Source organism: Ruditapes philippinarum, unplaced genomic scaffold (assembly GCF_026571515.1).
Source record: "Ruditapes philippinarum isolate M1 unplaced genomic scaffold, ASM2657151v2 ctg1513_1_1_1_1, whole genome shotgun sequence".
NCBI lineage: Eukaryota > Metazoa > Mollusca > Bivalvia > Venerida > Veneridae > Ruditapes > Ruditapes philippinarum.
Genome location: NW_026852983.1, coordinates 59,447 through 76,972, shown reverse-complemented (window position 1 = coordinate 76,972; position 17,526 = coordinate 59,447).

Sequence of the window (17,526 nt, the reverse complement as noted above, 5' to 3'; positions counted from 1 at the left end):
AACTGTCAGATCGTATCGTTTATGAAGAACTTACTTTTATCCATGTCATTGACTTTAGCTGAAAGCTTAATTGTGTTACCTACTAGTGCACTATCTCGCACTAACCAGCTCTCGAGGTTATATAACTTTAATTGGTTTTTAATGGTCAATATATATTCTGTTTTTATTTGTGACCAATCAAATACATGTACCTGAGATCTGAGTTTGGGATAACAAATGGAATGGAATTTTGATATCTAAATACAAAAAGTGAGCTGTCAATAATGCGAAACCTGACTCAATAGTGACTAACCAGTTTCGGTTCTAATAGGTTGATCATAATTCTTGTTTGTTTGTTTTCAATTGATTTTATGTCGCACTAACGCAGTATAGAACATTAATTGACTTTCCGGCTTTACTGGTAGAGGAAGGCCTCCGGTGCCCTTCAGTGCATTATTTCAGTCACAAAAGGACACCTGAGTAGAACCACCGAAATTCTGTAAGCTAGCAGCTGGATAGCTTTCTCACATTAAATAATCCGAAGACGCTTGCACGGCTCGAACCTATAACGGTGACAGGCAAGTGGTTTAAATTTTTTTTAAAGCACAAAAGGATATCTCATCATTGGACTTACTCTCCATGCTCTCTACGTATTACCTTGACTCCATAATTAAGTAGTAGGAAAAGTCTATAAGCCGAATCTCGTGACCAGAATAAAACACGTGGTCCAAGTGAACTGCGTAAAATTGTCAATGTGTAAATAGTTAGCTAAAGCTTTTAGTAAATACATTATAACAAAATGAAAGCTCCAGGAGCATACATTATAAAAGCTATTTAAAAAGCGGTGTTTGACCGTCTTAATATAGAGATTGATTTTAAGAGTATTTGATATCCTGTAAATAGCAATGAAATTTGGCACAACTTTTAACATAACATCAACATAAAAGTGTATTCCGCTGGAAGAGATTAATTAAGACTAAAACGTTTCATACTAGACGACTGTCATTAGAATAATGTATATATATGCAGGGGTTTGTATAAAGGTTGAACCAATCTAAAAGGTCTATTTCGTAAAATTAAGAAATCTCGAGTACATCGAAAATGTAATTTTAACCCTATTTTTAACTGAATCGCTGCTGTGTTAATAGTCGTATTACTGATGCTTGTTTGAAACAATATTTCAATGATAATAATAACGAATAAATTGATTTCCAATTTCCGATAATTGAATCTTTCGTGGTTCTTTTATGATAAATCATTAGCTAAAAAGCAGACAAGTGGATCACATACCGGTGAATTAGTTACAAAATGTTATATGATACATCCGCCTTTCAATCAAATTATAAAAAAATGTATTTTAATTTTTGTATTCTCTGATCTTTTACATAATTCTTATCTAAATGATAAAACAATAGCTTTTTATGTAATGCATAAATATATAATCACATGCATCTATGTCTATGATGTCAACTACAACTGATGAACAATCAATTAAAGTAATTACATTTATATTCGAACAGGAATCAACAATAACGTCAGATTTGTCAGTTAAAGTTCAAACCAATGTTACTTTTGTTGGGGATGCGTTCACTGAATGCCGCCCTTCCTTGTTAATCTTTTTTCTTTCTTCTTATTTTACTGTTTGCAGTTACAACCAATTTTCCCTATTTATTCTACAAATTCAAATGAAAAGTAATCTACTTTAGCTATTTTATAACATCGTATCTTACACCGTAGGGAACGTGTTACAGTATCGCGTTTTCTGGTTACAGTATAGATTTTTAAAGATGGAGGATTATTTGTGTAGAGGACAGGTAGGTGATTTTATTCCGGTCCATACTACAAGTAGTTTAGTTTCTAAAAGATGTTTTTGTGCTTTGCTTGTAAGGAACAGAATCTGGTATCTAGTCATATATTTCTTCAGACCCTGCACCGCAGATTTATCACTATATTGTCTCATAAATGTGCAGATTTGACACTTTGAAATTTTGAATCGAGAGACCAACGCATTTTCCCCAAATTTCGACATTATTTATGCATGCCTAGAAAAAGTAAATCTGCAAAACGTTAGTCCATGTTAGTGTTAGGAAACGTTTATAAATGAACCTTTTTTCCTGTTCGTTAAATGCATTTGAAAAAATAAACAATGTTACAGTATAGAGCGAGGTGATTTGTGCAGGGTTACAGCATATACCTGGCGATTTTTATCCGATTTTGTTACAGTTTATACCCAGAATTCGGTTACAGCTTAGACTTCGATATTTTCTATATATACTAGGTAAAATGTATGAAAGTTACATAGACTTAAATCTCTGTGAGCTTATTGGCCCGATGGCTATTCGTCCGTCTGTCGTACACATGATTGTGCAATCTCATCCGCTCAGTAACTACTTGACTAAATGTGATGAAATTTACATGACTTTCTACCAAAGTTGTTGAAATGGTTTCGGTTGCAATCGGGGATACGAAAACCCAAATCGTAGATTTTGAAAAGAAAGGCAATGTTTAACGATCCTTCTCATCTCGAACCAAACACATTCAAATCAAATCATGATCATGGCGTCATTTCGAATGCTTCTTTGTTGAAGTTACGATTATTTTGTCATTATTAAAATAAAAGTCTTTTTTTTTTTATTTCATACATCCTGTATAGAAGTTTTCATGTTTCTGAAAAAGAAAATAATATTGAAAGTAATAGAGTATATATTAAGATGAGACAATTACAATATCTTCTCCAGTGAGCTTGATGGGGGTACATAATAGTTGCAGAGTCGAGATAAGGACGTCGACTTCAAATCATCTTTCCTTTACTGCTGTGGTTGAAATATCATCATGACTTTGGATTCTTCGTATGTGAGGAATCTATCAAGCTAATTTACGGAAGGTCGGTGGTTCTAGTCAGGTGCCCGCTCGTGTCTGAAATGTTTCACAAAGGGTATCTGGGGTCTTTCTTTTACACTAAAGTAGGAATGTTTTCACATGACCTCAGTGTCTTTGAAACTTAAAATCCAAGAAAGCCAAACGTAACAAACCCTTTTTAAATACTTACAAAATACATTATTGTAGATGGAAATTCCAACTTAAAATAAAATTCATGTTGCTGTATTTCTCACTTAAATACTGTTTAATCACCCTTAGGGTAGTGCCTGCTTTTTTATTGTGTCCTTTGACATGCAGGTTTCAAAACATCCAATCCCCTCTCAAAATTTCATTTTATTTAGTTTCACTCATTGTATTCTCGTTTAGGGCACACGCAATTTTTAATCTGGGGGTATTATGCCGCTTTTAATGGAATGGCAATAACGTGTCACATTGAATGTTTCATGATAACCGCCATATGAACATATCCACAGATGTTAAAAAATCTAAAGTTTACCAGTTCATGTTTAATGTGAATTCTGCTGAAGCCGGTGCTAGGAGGCGTGGACGGTAGCTTGCAGTTACCACCATCGTCCATGAACAGGTTCAATCAAATTGAGTCTGCAACATTTTCATGTTTTCCGTGTTGGACTTCTGTAAAGGATTCTCTTTTTTTCTATTTTATTACTAATAGGCATTATTATAATTTGTAATGGAATCAAGCAATAATCTTTCTTCTCTCCATACAATTTCATAAAAGTTACCGTTGTTGTCGTAAAAACAGTCCTTACTTAGAACATGACTTATTCTGCAAAAAGTCTCAATCTGAAACTTAAAGTAAGGAAAATAGCAAACTATAACTTTTCTGCTGAAGAAAAAAAGTAATACAATCTTACAATAATGTATTAAATAGAAAGGTAGGAGCTATTTCATAAAAATAATTGATACACGAACTTTGTTTCAAATTTGGCAAATATCTAAACTGTAACCGAAATCTGGGTATAAACTGTAACAAAATTGGATCAAAGTCGTTAGGTCTATGCTGTAACCCTGCAAAATTCACCTCGCTCTATACTGTAACATTGTTTATTTTTTCAAACGTATTTGACGAACAGGAAAATAGGCTCAACTGGTCATTTACTTTTATAAACGTTTCTAAACACAAAGGACTAACGTTTATCTAGGCATGCTTAAAAAATGTCGGAATGGGTGAAAAATGCTTTGGTCTGTCAATTCAAATTTTAAAACCGTCAAATCTGCACATTTATGAGACAATATAGTGATAAATCTGCGGTGCAGGGTCTGATGAAATATATGACTAGATACCGGATTCTGTTCCTTACAAGCAAAGCACAAAAACATCTTTTACAAACTAAACAACTTGTGGTATGGACCTGAATAAAAATCACCTACCTCTCTTCCCAAAAATAATCCTCCATCTTTAAAAATCTATACTGTAACCAGAAAACGCGATACTGTAACACGTTCCCTACGGTGATTAAGTTCACGAAAAAACCATTCACTCGATTTTTCCTGCCAGTCACAAATCTGTGGCTCGACCAATGAGTATTGTTTGTGATCTGTCAAAGTACTATTCAGGTGCATAATCAAATGCAATAAATGACAAAAATGTGATGAATATTTCGAGCAGTTATTATTCAGGGTTAATTAAATTTTGTAATGATATTATAGTATTAATGCCACTCTGTATGAGTACTTAGTTTATATATTTGAATGACACACTTACCTTATTTTATTGACAGATAATTTTTATGTCTGTGTTTTGTCTCGTGAGACTGACTACAAGGAGTTGACAACAATAAAATGATATTCTCGTTATTTTGTATAATTCAGACGGAGTGATACACAAAGACATTATGTTTAGTTTAATTATGTGATTATATGTGACCGCATAAAGAAGGGTATAAATTGTTCTTGTTGTTCGTTTGTTGTTTTTTTTTCTAGTTATCCTTGTCTTTTATTTATACACAATTCAGGTTTTCAAAGACGATACTGTTATCTGTATATGAAAATCACCGGATTTACCTAAATTCTATTAATAAACTGATCCTTATTAGTACTTCACATATTCTATTTAGAAACACATTATTTTATTATTAAAAATTACTTCAACGGGGATCTCCTGTCTATTTATGTTAACAGAAATCGGGATGAAGCTTAGAGAATCTCCACTGAGATCAACAAGCCTAAACTTCTTAAACACTTATTTAATGGAAATATCTGCAAAGGATAATACAGAAATATATTTAGAATTAAATTGAATATCGATTTTTTGTGCGATTCATTTTTTTGTTAATTTGCATAATAAAAATAATTATTCTGGAAACATGGGGTGAGGGAATAATCCAAAAATTTGCACATATGTTATAAATCTGTACCTTCATGAAATGGTACAGAAATCTTGGAAAAATATTTCAAATCCCGTCATGTCAAAAAAGCCTCAGTGGAGAAATGATAAATATGAATATAATCAATACATGAAAGAAGATAAAAATGATTAGTCCTTTGTAAAAGACATATACATTGTGTATTTTGGAATAAAAAATCATGAAGTTCAACCAAGTTGCTCAAATTTCTTTTTTAATACTCTCTATAAACTGTATGCTTATTTTTTAATACTACATACATTTCAAAAGGAAATATATATATCTTTGACGCAACTTGTACCATTGGTATCTTACTACAAAAACGAATTTTCATATGATTGATCGATATATTTAGAATAAGAAATATACGTTTTTAATGTTGTTCAGTTACTCGTAAATTTAAAACAAACCAATTTCATATTCTATCACGATTATTTATATTATTTGCCCTACACCGATCAGAAACGTGTAGGAGTTCTCTGTAGAAATGTAGCTAATATTTAATAAAGAGAATACGTTATCTTTTGCTTTTAGCAAAATAAATGTCTCATACATTTCCGTATAATAAATGTAAATTTTTGATAATTATTATTTATAGTAATCTCAGCTGTCGTTATTATTATATATTTGATGTATTATATATTTGATATGAATATATTAGTTATATATTTTACACGATATTTCGTTTTATCTTCAAGAAAACAAATGATTTTGTATCTCGTTCAAGCAATGAACATAAGCCAAGTAAATCAAAATCCAACAAGAAGTTAATAAAGAAAATGATGTCTGAAACGTATTGTCAGAGATGGCAAAATGTATCACGTTCTTTGGCATTAGGTAGTCTGGATAAAACAAATACTGTAGACAAGACATTGGTTCTAGTCATATGATGTAAGTTAGTGTTTGAAGATCATGTTAAACACAGAATGTTTTATTCTCAGTCAAAGACAATAGTAATTTAGCACATTCTGTTTACGGTAGGAAAATAGCAGAGCCGTTTTTACGCAAATTCAGTACAATTTCACATCTGTAACATATACTATTTCACATTTGTAACATGACACAAATATCTAGATACTTTGAAGTAAATTTGTGTTAACGAAGCACATTTATTCAAACATCTTAATATCTATTTGTATCACAGTTATAATTTAAACAGTAAAATGATGATGCACGATGGGTCATGCTTTAAAACACCTTTGTCTTGTCTGAAGGTAAGGTAAGAAGAAAATAAACAAAACATTAAAAACTGTAACAATAGGTTACTGAAATCTAATATCTCAGTATATCTTTAATAGATAATAATTCTTGAAACAAATTTGTTATAATTATGCCGAGTGTGCATTAAGCTTCCGTTCTTTTAAGTTTAAACTTTTGTTTATATTCAAGATCCCCCTTTTTAACGTATGATCAGAATGACATGCGATGTTGTTTAAGGTGACTTGTAATTTGAAAAATCAAATTTTTATTTAATTCATTCATTTGTATTATTTCTGTTGCCGTCTTGACGTTTTTAATTTACAGTTTTTTCTCAGATTTTTTGTTTTCCAACAGACTTAAGCCAAATGTTCTGAAATAATAGTATTTAGAGTATAAGTATTTGTATTATTTGCATAAGTATTCAATCTTTTTTTTCCAGGCAAACTACATTGAATTTAATCGGCAATGATATTTGTATTAAAAAGGTAACTCGCATTTTAATTTCATGGCATTTGGAATTAAGAGTAACACATTTGTAGTTCTATGCGAATATGCCCAAAATGTGGTATTCTGATAAAAGATTACACATAAAAAGAGCGGCATGCAAGTGAGACAGTTAATTTAATCTTGATTTCAATATTGATATCCTATAATCGATTCTATGTGGTTGTTTATTGTGAACATCGGTGTCCCTTGTTTACTTCACTTCCGAATCATCATTGAATTACCTGAAACTAAATGAACTAACATGACTTTGGTCTACATTGTCGTCTTTTATATTTATTATTTTATGAACGCACTTAATCATATTTTTATTAAATTTGAAGATACTATCTTACAGCAGAACTACAGAAAGTTGCAACTATAAACTTATTTTTTCTCTCTTTATGATTTACGTAAACATGTATATATTTATTATAAACATAAATATATTAAATAATTGTCATTTTATATCTAAATCACGAATATACCCATTTTGAAGGCAGTGGAAAGGCTCTTTTTGCTTAGGTGTGCTACAAATGTATGATAAAACAAAGAAAGCATGTGTCAAAACAACAAATTTATTTGTTTTATCCAGCACTTACTTCAGACATCATAACGCAAGCAATAACGAATAAATTACACTTTACTGATAATGGTACACGATTGTGTCATATACATGTACTTTGATCTAATGATTATTTGCGTTAGAAAGCAATATTTTTTAAATATTTTATGTGTTTAAAATGTTTTACCCGGAAGTTAAAATAGAAATGATATGACTATTAAATTAAGTTTTGCGACTTCTATAGAAATCATTCACATTTAAAGTATACGCCTACAAAATGTTATGGTAATGCATAAATGGCAATATTTTGTTTAATATTGCAGAGTTTTAAAAGTTTTAAAAGCTGAACAACGCAATTATTAGTCAATTCTTACAACTTACTACATAATAAATATTCTATTCTATTGAAACGAATTTTTTTATAGTTATGTATATTTATAAATATTTTCTAATATGATGCTTAGTAAATGTTTGAATATCCAAGTGAAAAAGTAGCGCCTTTTGGCTTCAGCTTTCATATCCTTATAAATGGTTTATTTATGGCCATTAAGTGATTATCAGACGTCAGTGTTGGCAAATTACAATATCATGTCGTTTATGATTTTAGTGTTATAAGGTCTTACTTTTGTATGAAGATATTACATATAATTGAAACTTGATATGAAACCAACCTGAAGGTCTTAAAGTACATAAAATTATATTCAAATATAATTCTATGCCAATTGCCATTACAGGAAAACAGTTTTAATGAATGGTTTAACATCCTGACATGTCGGAGACAGTAGTACACATAGCGCAATCCTCTCTTTAATATACTTGTATTAAATTGCTGCTTTCCATGTTACTTGGCCATTAAACTACAGACAATAAAGCTTGTGCATTTACATGATTGCTTCCTATTCAATAAGAGCGTTAGAAAGGTCAATGTATGATCATACAAATAATACACAATAATTATATCAAAGTCATGCAAGGGAAACATTAAATTTTATACTGAACAGAAGATGAGCAAGTTATAACCGGTTGAGAATGTTGAACTTTTACATTCAATCTCTTTAGGTTTTTACATTACAAAGTTTAAGAAAAATAAAGTTGCCACATATAATTTTGGAAAAATGTTATTACTCTGATAGGTCATCCGTGAAACAAGCATAAGTGCAGTTACACATCTTTTGCTTATTCCATTTTCTATTAATGATTATAACAAATGTTGAGCGAGGCAAGAGATATAAAGCGTCTTGTTTTATCACAAAATTCAAATCCATGAATGATTTCTATTCAAAATGATTTTCAATCAAATTAGAGAACTCACTGAGGAATGTCCGAAACGACAGACTTGGAACTGTTGAAGGCTGTGTTAAATGGAGACTGTTCATAGATGTACTGATACTAGAACGTGCAAGCTATCGTCCATGATTCCTACCACAGACTTGAATAGAATTCAACTTTTTATATAATATGAAATTAAAAAAAAATTAAAAACACCCCCTGTTGTGTTCATATGACGATTATTTGGGAATTTTTAATGGGATGTGACACGTAAGTGTTATTCCATAAAAAGCGGCGTTTGGTCCCTAGTAAACGCTTGTTCAACCATATAGAAAAAAATTCATGTGTCTCATGGAAGTCACAGAAAGACAAGATCAAAACATTTGGCTAACATCGATCATTTATAACGAGGTCTGCTGAATATTTTCAATTCAGTTTATAAATATTTTGTAAAGCTCCGAGTATCTGGCATGCATCATCAACAAAATATGTATATTTGTCTTTCTAGACTTACAGACTCTGTTTTCTCTCCATAGAATTTAATGATTACTTTAGGTTCCTTTCTATTTATTTGAATTATACAAATCTGGTGATGCGTATGTCAAATTGTACCATTAACGTTTTTGAACAATGACAATCGGTCCAATAAATATCCATTTATTTGAACAGATTTTATGATAAAGTCGCCAATCTTATTCCTTAAAGTTACCACTAGCTACAAAATATTGAGTGGTATAATAAATCAAAATATGAAGAGAAATTGTATGCATAAGAATGTATCAGAGTGATGTCTTTTCTTTTCTTTTTTTTTTTTTTTTGGGGGGGGCGGGTTGTGCGAGTGTGTTGTTTTTTGTGTGTGTGTTTTTTTTTTTTTTTTTTCAGAAAAAAACATACTTAATATATGCCACGATCTTATTAATGTAATTTATTTGTTAGTGTTACGGCACACCGACACATTACCGGTAATAGCGAGCCAAACGCTTATATTATTCAGCCAAAAGTAAGTGGGGTCAAGACGTAATGCAATATGGTCAATAATTTTAACAACAGAGCAAATACTTTACTATTTTCTATTTCAATATATTAAAATAATCTCCTTTTACAAAAATACAAAATTTCAGACGTTTAAACTAATTTTAAATGCTTCAACATAGTCCTCCTTAGGAATACCTTTCAATAACTACAAAATGATCGGCCCAAAATCCTTTTTTCCTCTTGTAGCAATGATCTACAAGATGTTATTTTCAGTCTTGGAAAGTGAAAACGGTTGATGCCAGATCTCGTTTCTTCTACAAAATAAATCAATTACAGTAATTTTTTATGTGCAGAAGCGTTGTCATGCATAAAATACAGTCCTTTTCTTACCGGTCGAGGATGCACGTTACTGAAGTTTCTTTCAATTTTTCACTATATATCTGTGATACTTGGATTTGACAGAACGCCCTCTAGAAGCAGTAATTTATTCAACAGTTCCATTGTTATAAAAAACGTACATAACTTACTTGTCACTATGCGTAAAAAAGTAAACCCAGCTTTCTTCACCAGTCACAATATTAGAAAAACGGCGACCGTTTTATTAAGAAAACATTTTTTAGTAATTTTAGGGTGAATGTAACTCGCTCCATCTCAAGTTAAAAAAGTAGTTAAATCTAAGGGTAAAGTTTGCATATTTTCAGTAAACGGACTGTTTGTTTTATAGAACTGCGGAAAATGTTCTCAAAGTGTTTTCACTCGGTAAAATATGTTCAAGATCATGGCATTAAGAAAAGGAAATAATTTGACAGTGCAATATACAGTAACAATAGATACTTTTCTTAGCATTTTGCGACAGATTAAATATTATTATTAAATTCACAAATAAGTATGATAATGAACATGAAATAAATGATATTTAAAGCCATTAGATTTATCAATTTACACTTTCTATATCATTCCTTTTTTTTAGATTTTACACATTCACGGAATCTTTCGATGAACGCAAAAGCCACACGACCCAACAACACAGGACCACTGGCAAGGAGTCCGTCAAGACAACAAACAAAAACAGAAAAGGTCACAAGGCAAAACACGGACGGCAAGGTTTTAATTTTACGTTATGTCATAATACTATGCAATGTTTTTTACATTTATCTGAATCTTGATGATTTATTGCTTCCTTGCATTAAAGTGGGGATTATCCTGTAATTTATTAAATTTATTTAGCACTTTAGGAAAACTTACCCATAAACAGCTTGCACACTGCTCAAATATGGAATAACCTTGTTAAGACTCTATAGTGGTCACATTTATTGATTCAATTGTCATCAAAATTTTGATTATTTGAATATGGGTCACCTATGGTCAAGAACTAGATCAGACCGCCCAAATAGGGAAAATCCTTGTTAACACTCTAGTGGTCACAATTTAGCCTTGATGATCATCAAACTTTGTCATGATGCTTTACTAGGTAATCGCTCTAATGAGATCGAACAAGGGTCATTTCTGACGAAAAACTAGGTCACAGGAGCTAAAGTAGAAAAATATTGTTGACAATCTAGTGGTAACTGTTTTAATCCAAATATCCTGGAAATCGGTCTGAAAGTTTCTTTTGATGATTTCTATGTCAAGTTTGATTATGGGTCACATGGGTCAAAAACTAGGTCATACACCCCAAATATGGAAAAACCTTGTAAACACTCATGTGGTCACATTTTTTACACTTGGTCAGGATGCTTGTCTAAGTAATTGCTCTGATGAGTTCGATGGCTCAGGTGAGCGATCTAGGGTCATCTTGTTCTGGTTATTTGGGATGATTGTTACCAGCACGTTAGTGATGATGATTGAATATCGTATTAGCCGGTGCTATTGGGCGAATGAGATGTAGTACTTTTATATTATTTCTCATTAACAGACTCAATCAAACTGTTCTTCTTTTTTCACATAATATTATTGTTTACGTTACTACCAAGAGATCAACATTATTTCATAGTAAAAAGAAATATATTCATATGTCAGCGTCATAAACTTACAAGATAGGTAATTACATAACGTTTGGATGTTATTCATTTGCCATCTTGCCATGTTTTTTTTCAAAACGGCGAAATGTTTTTTATTGACGTAATGCTTACGGATATTGTTTTCTGTATTTTCCATATTGTAAGATGATTTATTGGTGTGTTTTTTATTTTTTATAACAACTGAATATTACTGAATTTAAAGATCTGATTATAACATTAACAGACTTAAACACATCAGAACACTACCGGATAACCTAACGTTTCGATGCTTTCCATTCTACAATGTGTTTTTGTTTATTAAATATCTTTCATTACGTCTCTATTAAAACTATGAGAAATTGTACGAGTAATGATTGTATATAAAATGCACTTGTTAAATCACAGGCAGACAGACATTCTTTATAGATTCTTGATTAAACACGACAGTTTCGTAAATTATCTGATGCTGACCAAGCTACTAGCCTTTTACATTATACGTATCAAGACATCTACACATCTGTCTAGTCTAATATCCGTTTTATTTCCCTCAGCAACTTTAAACAAGAGATGGGGTGTGTGGCAAAGCATGCACGACCTTACTTTTTGAGAATGTTTGTTTTATCATTTACACGTTTTTATTAAGTTTTATTTGAAATTAAGTACTCGGACACAAATCAGCAAACGTTGGCACAGGCAGTTATATCTAAGATAACTTTTCATGTTTAACCTAATATACGTTTACTTGACTAAAATTTGACTTTCAAGTAAGATAAATACGTTTCTGTATATCATGCAATAGATTACATATTGAATTAAATATGGTTTTACGCTACAGGTTTATTAAACGCAATCGTTGATTGTTTTAAACCCGGCAATTTTGCTATCAAATTATTTTTGTCTCTATTATTTATGTATATTAATTTAACGCATGAGCTGCTTTCATGGCAAGAGTGTTTCAATTGTTAAGAGCTGCTGTGATAGTTGGTTAAAGGAATATGCATTTATTTCCCTGTAGTTGTTTACATCAGTAAAATACGCTTTACAAAATGACATATTCGTATCTTAGAATCATTAAAATACTTGGTCGAGAATTTATGTAAAAAAAATTTTGTATGACTGTCATTCTAGAATGTCCTCGATAAGATAAGCTATGACAAAATTCCACTCTTACAACAAGACATTGTACGGTCGCCACATGGCACAAAAAAGAACAATGAAGTGACAGAAAAAAAGGGAAACGATTCACTAAAGAACGCCCAAAACGTCGCAAATGAAAATGTTGCTTGCTCGTTTCAATTTTAGCCCGTTTTAGGGTTACTTGTTGGTCATAGGGTTTAGATTATTAACGCCGCCTTATCCTGTGACGATAAATTTTGTTTAAACATTCATTAATATATAACACCTTATGTTTTTGGTTTTATTTAAAGTTTACCGGTATTTGTATAGAATGTATCTATTTAAGTTTCTAGTCCATGGCGGTTTAACAGTTTGCACTATTTTATTTATAAATATGTCAATTTTTATTTGATTATGTTGGTATGTTATGGAATCGTATCGAATATTTGATAACTTGATAAAAATACTTAATGTTTTCATTATTAAATTATTTACAGAAATGTCATACTGTGTAATAAACTGGAGGGGGGGTTGTTGTTTTTATTTTTTGTTTTTATTTTTGGTTTTTGTGCGCCTTGCCGGTAGTCTATTGTTGCTGTATTTTGTTTACGGATGCGTTCGTTGAATGTCGCCCTTCCATGTTGAACTTTGTTCCCATATTTAAACGCATCTTATATTAATTAAGATTATAGCATATCATCATTTCGTGTGTTTGTCTCACAATCAATTATTATACGATCAGGTTTTCACTAAAATCTATGTGATTGCAAAATAAAGTAGTTATTAGATTTATTTACAATTTCCATATTTCCCAAAATAAATAAAGGCAATCACTGTCATTATAATTTGATAAATTTCCTGAAAATTAAAGGCACTTAAAAATTACAGACGGTTTGACAATATCATCCGATTCATCATTAAACATGTATCTGATGCCGCCTACGTAACTGTTTTTTTTTTTTTTTTCAAAGCATTCTAGTCTTTCTTTTTTAGATCTTAACAAAACACTTTGTCTAAAATTTGACTAATTTCTCACAAGCAACTTTGTATTTTAAATGCTGAATGCAGCTTAATTCTGCATTGCACTTTCAAATATCGTTCATAAACAGGCTAAATGAAACCGAGCATGCAACATTTTTCAATTTTGTCATTTTGGACGTTCTTTAGGGATTCTGCTTTTCTTTATTCTATTGATTAAGATATGTTGTTCAGTATGTTCTTGTCTTTCGGCTAGATTGGTTTTTAATTACCCTTTTCTATTGTTTACTAATTGATGTCTGATCAATTTCAAGACATAACAAACTAAAGTGTGTAATACTTGAATAGTTTTGACATCATAAGAATTGATTTTTGTTACTAGAGGTACATGTATATTACTGTTAAATGCTCACTGAAACAAGTGATGAAAATCATACTTTGCTCCTTATAGATCACCTGTCTTCCAGATTTTTATTATGTTATTTAGATATTCTCAAGTCTGCTTTAATATTGTTTAATCAGGAACATTTAAGTTGACTCATACTCAATCAGAACGCGACTTTAACCTGTCCGTTCATTGCCTTGTGTCCTGTCCTGTTTTAGTTCGGGTCATGATGGCCTTCTTGCCGGTGGTCCTGTGTTGCTGGGTCGTGTGGGGGTATTGTACCATGAGTGCCGCCCTACCTTGTTGATATTGTTTTTCATATAATCATTATCATATCATTTAAGGTATAACAGAGCTTGCCTATCTGTCAATAACGTGCAATTCATTAATATTAATTTAGAATAATCGGTGAGAATGTTGCAATCAATGATTGATTGACTGGTGTTTAGTCGTTAATTGCATGAACGTAAGATACATACAAAACTGACAATAACAATCTGGACACAGGCTGCCTTCGATTGCCTAACCCGTGTAAGTAGTGTCGATACCGGAAAAGCTCATATGCGCATGCGTACCTTTAATAGCAATCGAACAAGCACGAGTTGATGGGGTTGTAAACAAATATGGCTGCGCCCAGGGAATTATTTGCACCTTTGGGCGGGGGAAACAATGCTTGGTTCTTGTTGCTGGGTCATGGGGGGGTTGCGTTCATTGAACGCCGCCTTTCCTTGTTGATCTTGTTTTTCATATTTTTTGAATTACTTTAACTATTTTATATAAATAAATAAAGTAAAGATAAATTCAAAGGCTATATTAGATTCTATTAACAAACAAAAGCAGAAAAACTATAAAAAAAATCCTCTCACTTACGCCTTTTCAACGTTGTTGGTCGCCATTTTAACACTTATGACCCAGCTGATAGGCAGTGTCCAACCCGCGTAACTCAGGTACGCAAAACTGATGACGTAATACTCAACTCTACCTTGTTCGATTGTTACCCGTGTCGAAAGTGTTAAACCCGCGTTAGCAATCGAAGGCAGCCAAAGTGATCCCTTGGAAGCATTAATCACAACAAAATAACATGAAAATTGAGAACTCGGTTTGATTGAGTCTGTACATAAGGGATAATGGATAAGTGCAATATCCCTCACGCCCCTAGCACCGGCTTGAGCGGTACTCAATTCCACCGGCTTGAGCGGTACTCAATTCTCATCCCTTGACAGTGATAAGCCATCAAATTTTGATTTTACACATTGTATGTTATGATCATTTTTGACCCATTAGATTAAATATCAAATAGTTCTGTCTTCTTATGATTTTTTAAATAAGAGTTGATTTTTGAACAGTGTTGTAACGATTTCTTTTCGTGTTATTATATAAACTTTTGAGGATATCGCAACTATATATAATCAAAAGGTATAAATCTGAACGTTGTCACAACGTCATACACGATAACGTCAAAACATATTGAAACTTTTTTCTAAATTAGAAAGCAAATGAATCCATCAATTTGGATCTACTAAATTGCATTCATTATAAAAATATGAAGCGGATGAATAAAGAAATACTGAAAACAAAACTAAGGTACATGTATATGCAACTAATCCATTTTTTTTTAATAAATCGCATTAAATTTTGTCTTTGTCAAGCGCCACAGCAACGGAGATCGTAAACGCTTTCTTTTTCCCCCACCAACGATATTATTATCTTTTATATTAGTCTTCATTTCTGAAAAAAATCTCTATACCGTTCGAAAACATAAGTTTGTCTAACAGGACCACCAGCAGCACACACAGGACCACCGGCAAGGAGCCAAGCAGGACCCCAAAATGGACCCTGACCCTGCAACAGTTTTGTCGTTTTGGGCGTTCTTTGTGTACTCTGTTTGTCTCTATTTTACACCAATCTCGCAAGATCCATTTTTGTACGAGGCATTTGGGTGTATTATATAATTTCTTTGTACTTCGCAATGCACGATGCCCTGGCGATTACATAGTTATTTAAGGTGGTCCGACAAGGTACTGGATGCGATTTAATCAATACGAATTTGCAATAAAATAGAAAAAACATCAAACTTTAAGCAGGTATAAAGCTAATAAAACCACATGTAATCAATTATAAACAAATTTCCGGGTAATACTGGATCAAAAAAATAATTAAACTTTCTTCCTCATCAAAACTATAAGCTGCCGTTTAAATGGTAGAAAGCGGTTCGTTTTCCCGTAAAAACGCTGCACTGTTTTACGGAATCCCTAGGATAAGCGTTTGGGCGTTCTTTAGGGATTCCGGACTCAATCACACCGAGTCTGCAATTCTTACGTAGTTTTGTTGTGATTAATGCTTCCGAGGGATCACTTTGTTTCCAGATTTTTATACTTCACAACAGCAGGTGTCAAGTGCAGTGTGGCAGCTGTAAAAAGTTGCCCCGTACTTCACTTCAGTGTTGTTATATTTTTCTGGTCCTTCGGGATCATTGATGCCAGCACTATTGAGTGTTGAGAATTGAGTACCGCTCAAGCCGGTGCTAGGGGGCGTGAGGGATGTTGCACTTATTCATTATCCTTCATGTACAGAATCAATCACACCGAGTCTGCAATTCTTACGTAATTTTGTTGTGATTAATGCTTCCGAGGGATCACTTTGTTTCCAGATTTTGTCTATCTTATTACGCTCAAATCCTTGTCGTGACGTAAGCAGAGGAAGAGGCTATTCTTAATTATTGTAAAATAGAGAAATAAAGACAAAATAGTCAGAAATAAAAAAGTCTAAAACGGCAATATTGAACATGCTGCAAAAAAGTGCATGTATATCATTGGGTATCAATTGGCACGTCAAGGGCTTCTTAAAAAAGTGCTCGATCACTATGAACGTTGTTTTTCTTCAAAACGATATGTTAGGAAATGTTAAGTTTTACGGTTTTTTCGAAATGAAATCTTGGCATTGCACAGAAAAAAAAGATGTCATGACACTTGGACATTAATGCACATACAATTCATAGAAATCGTGGATGGGTGGTTCACTTAGATTATCTAAAGAGTCAGGGACTTGATGGTGATGCCAGCCTATTTTTAAATGCCGATGGAAGCTGTTAACACTGTAAAGATGCTTGCTGAAAAGTGAAACACCATGTTTGCCAAATGACCTCTAGTACGAAACAACTAGCTGACTATCATTCCGTGCTTTAATGCATATGGTAATTATAACCCTTTAGCCATTTTTCACCCGGATGTAAGATATCTTATATGTGGACGGTCATTCAAATCGAGAATAAAGATCAACAATGCAAAGGCAACGTTCACAGAACGCAGCCCTGACACATCCAAGACACAT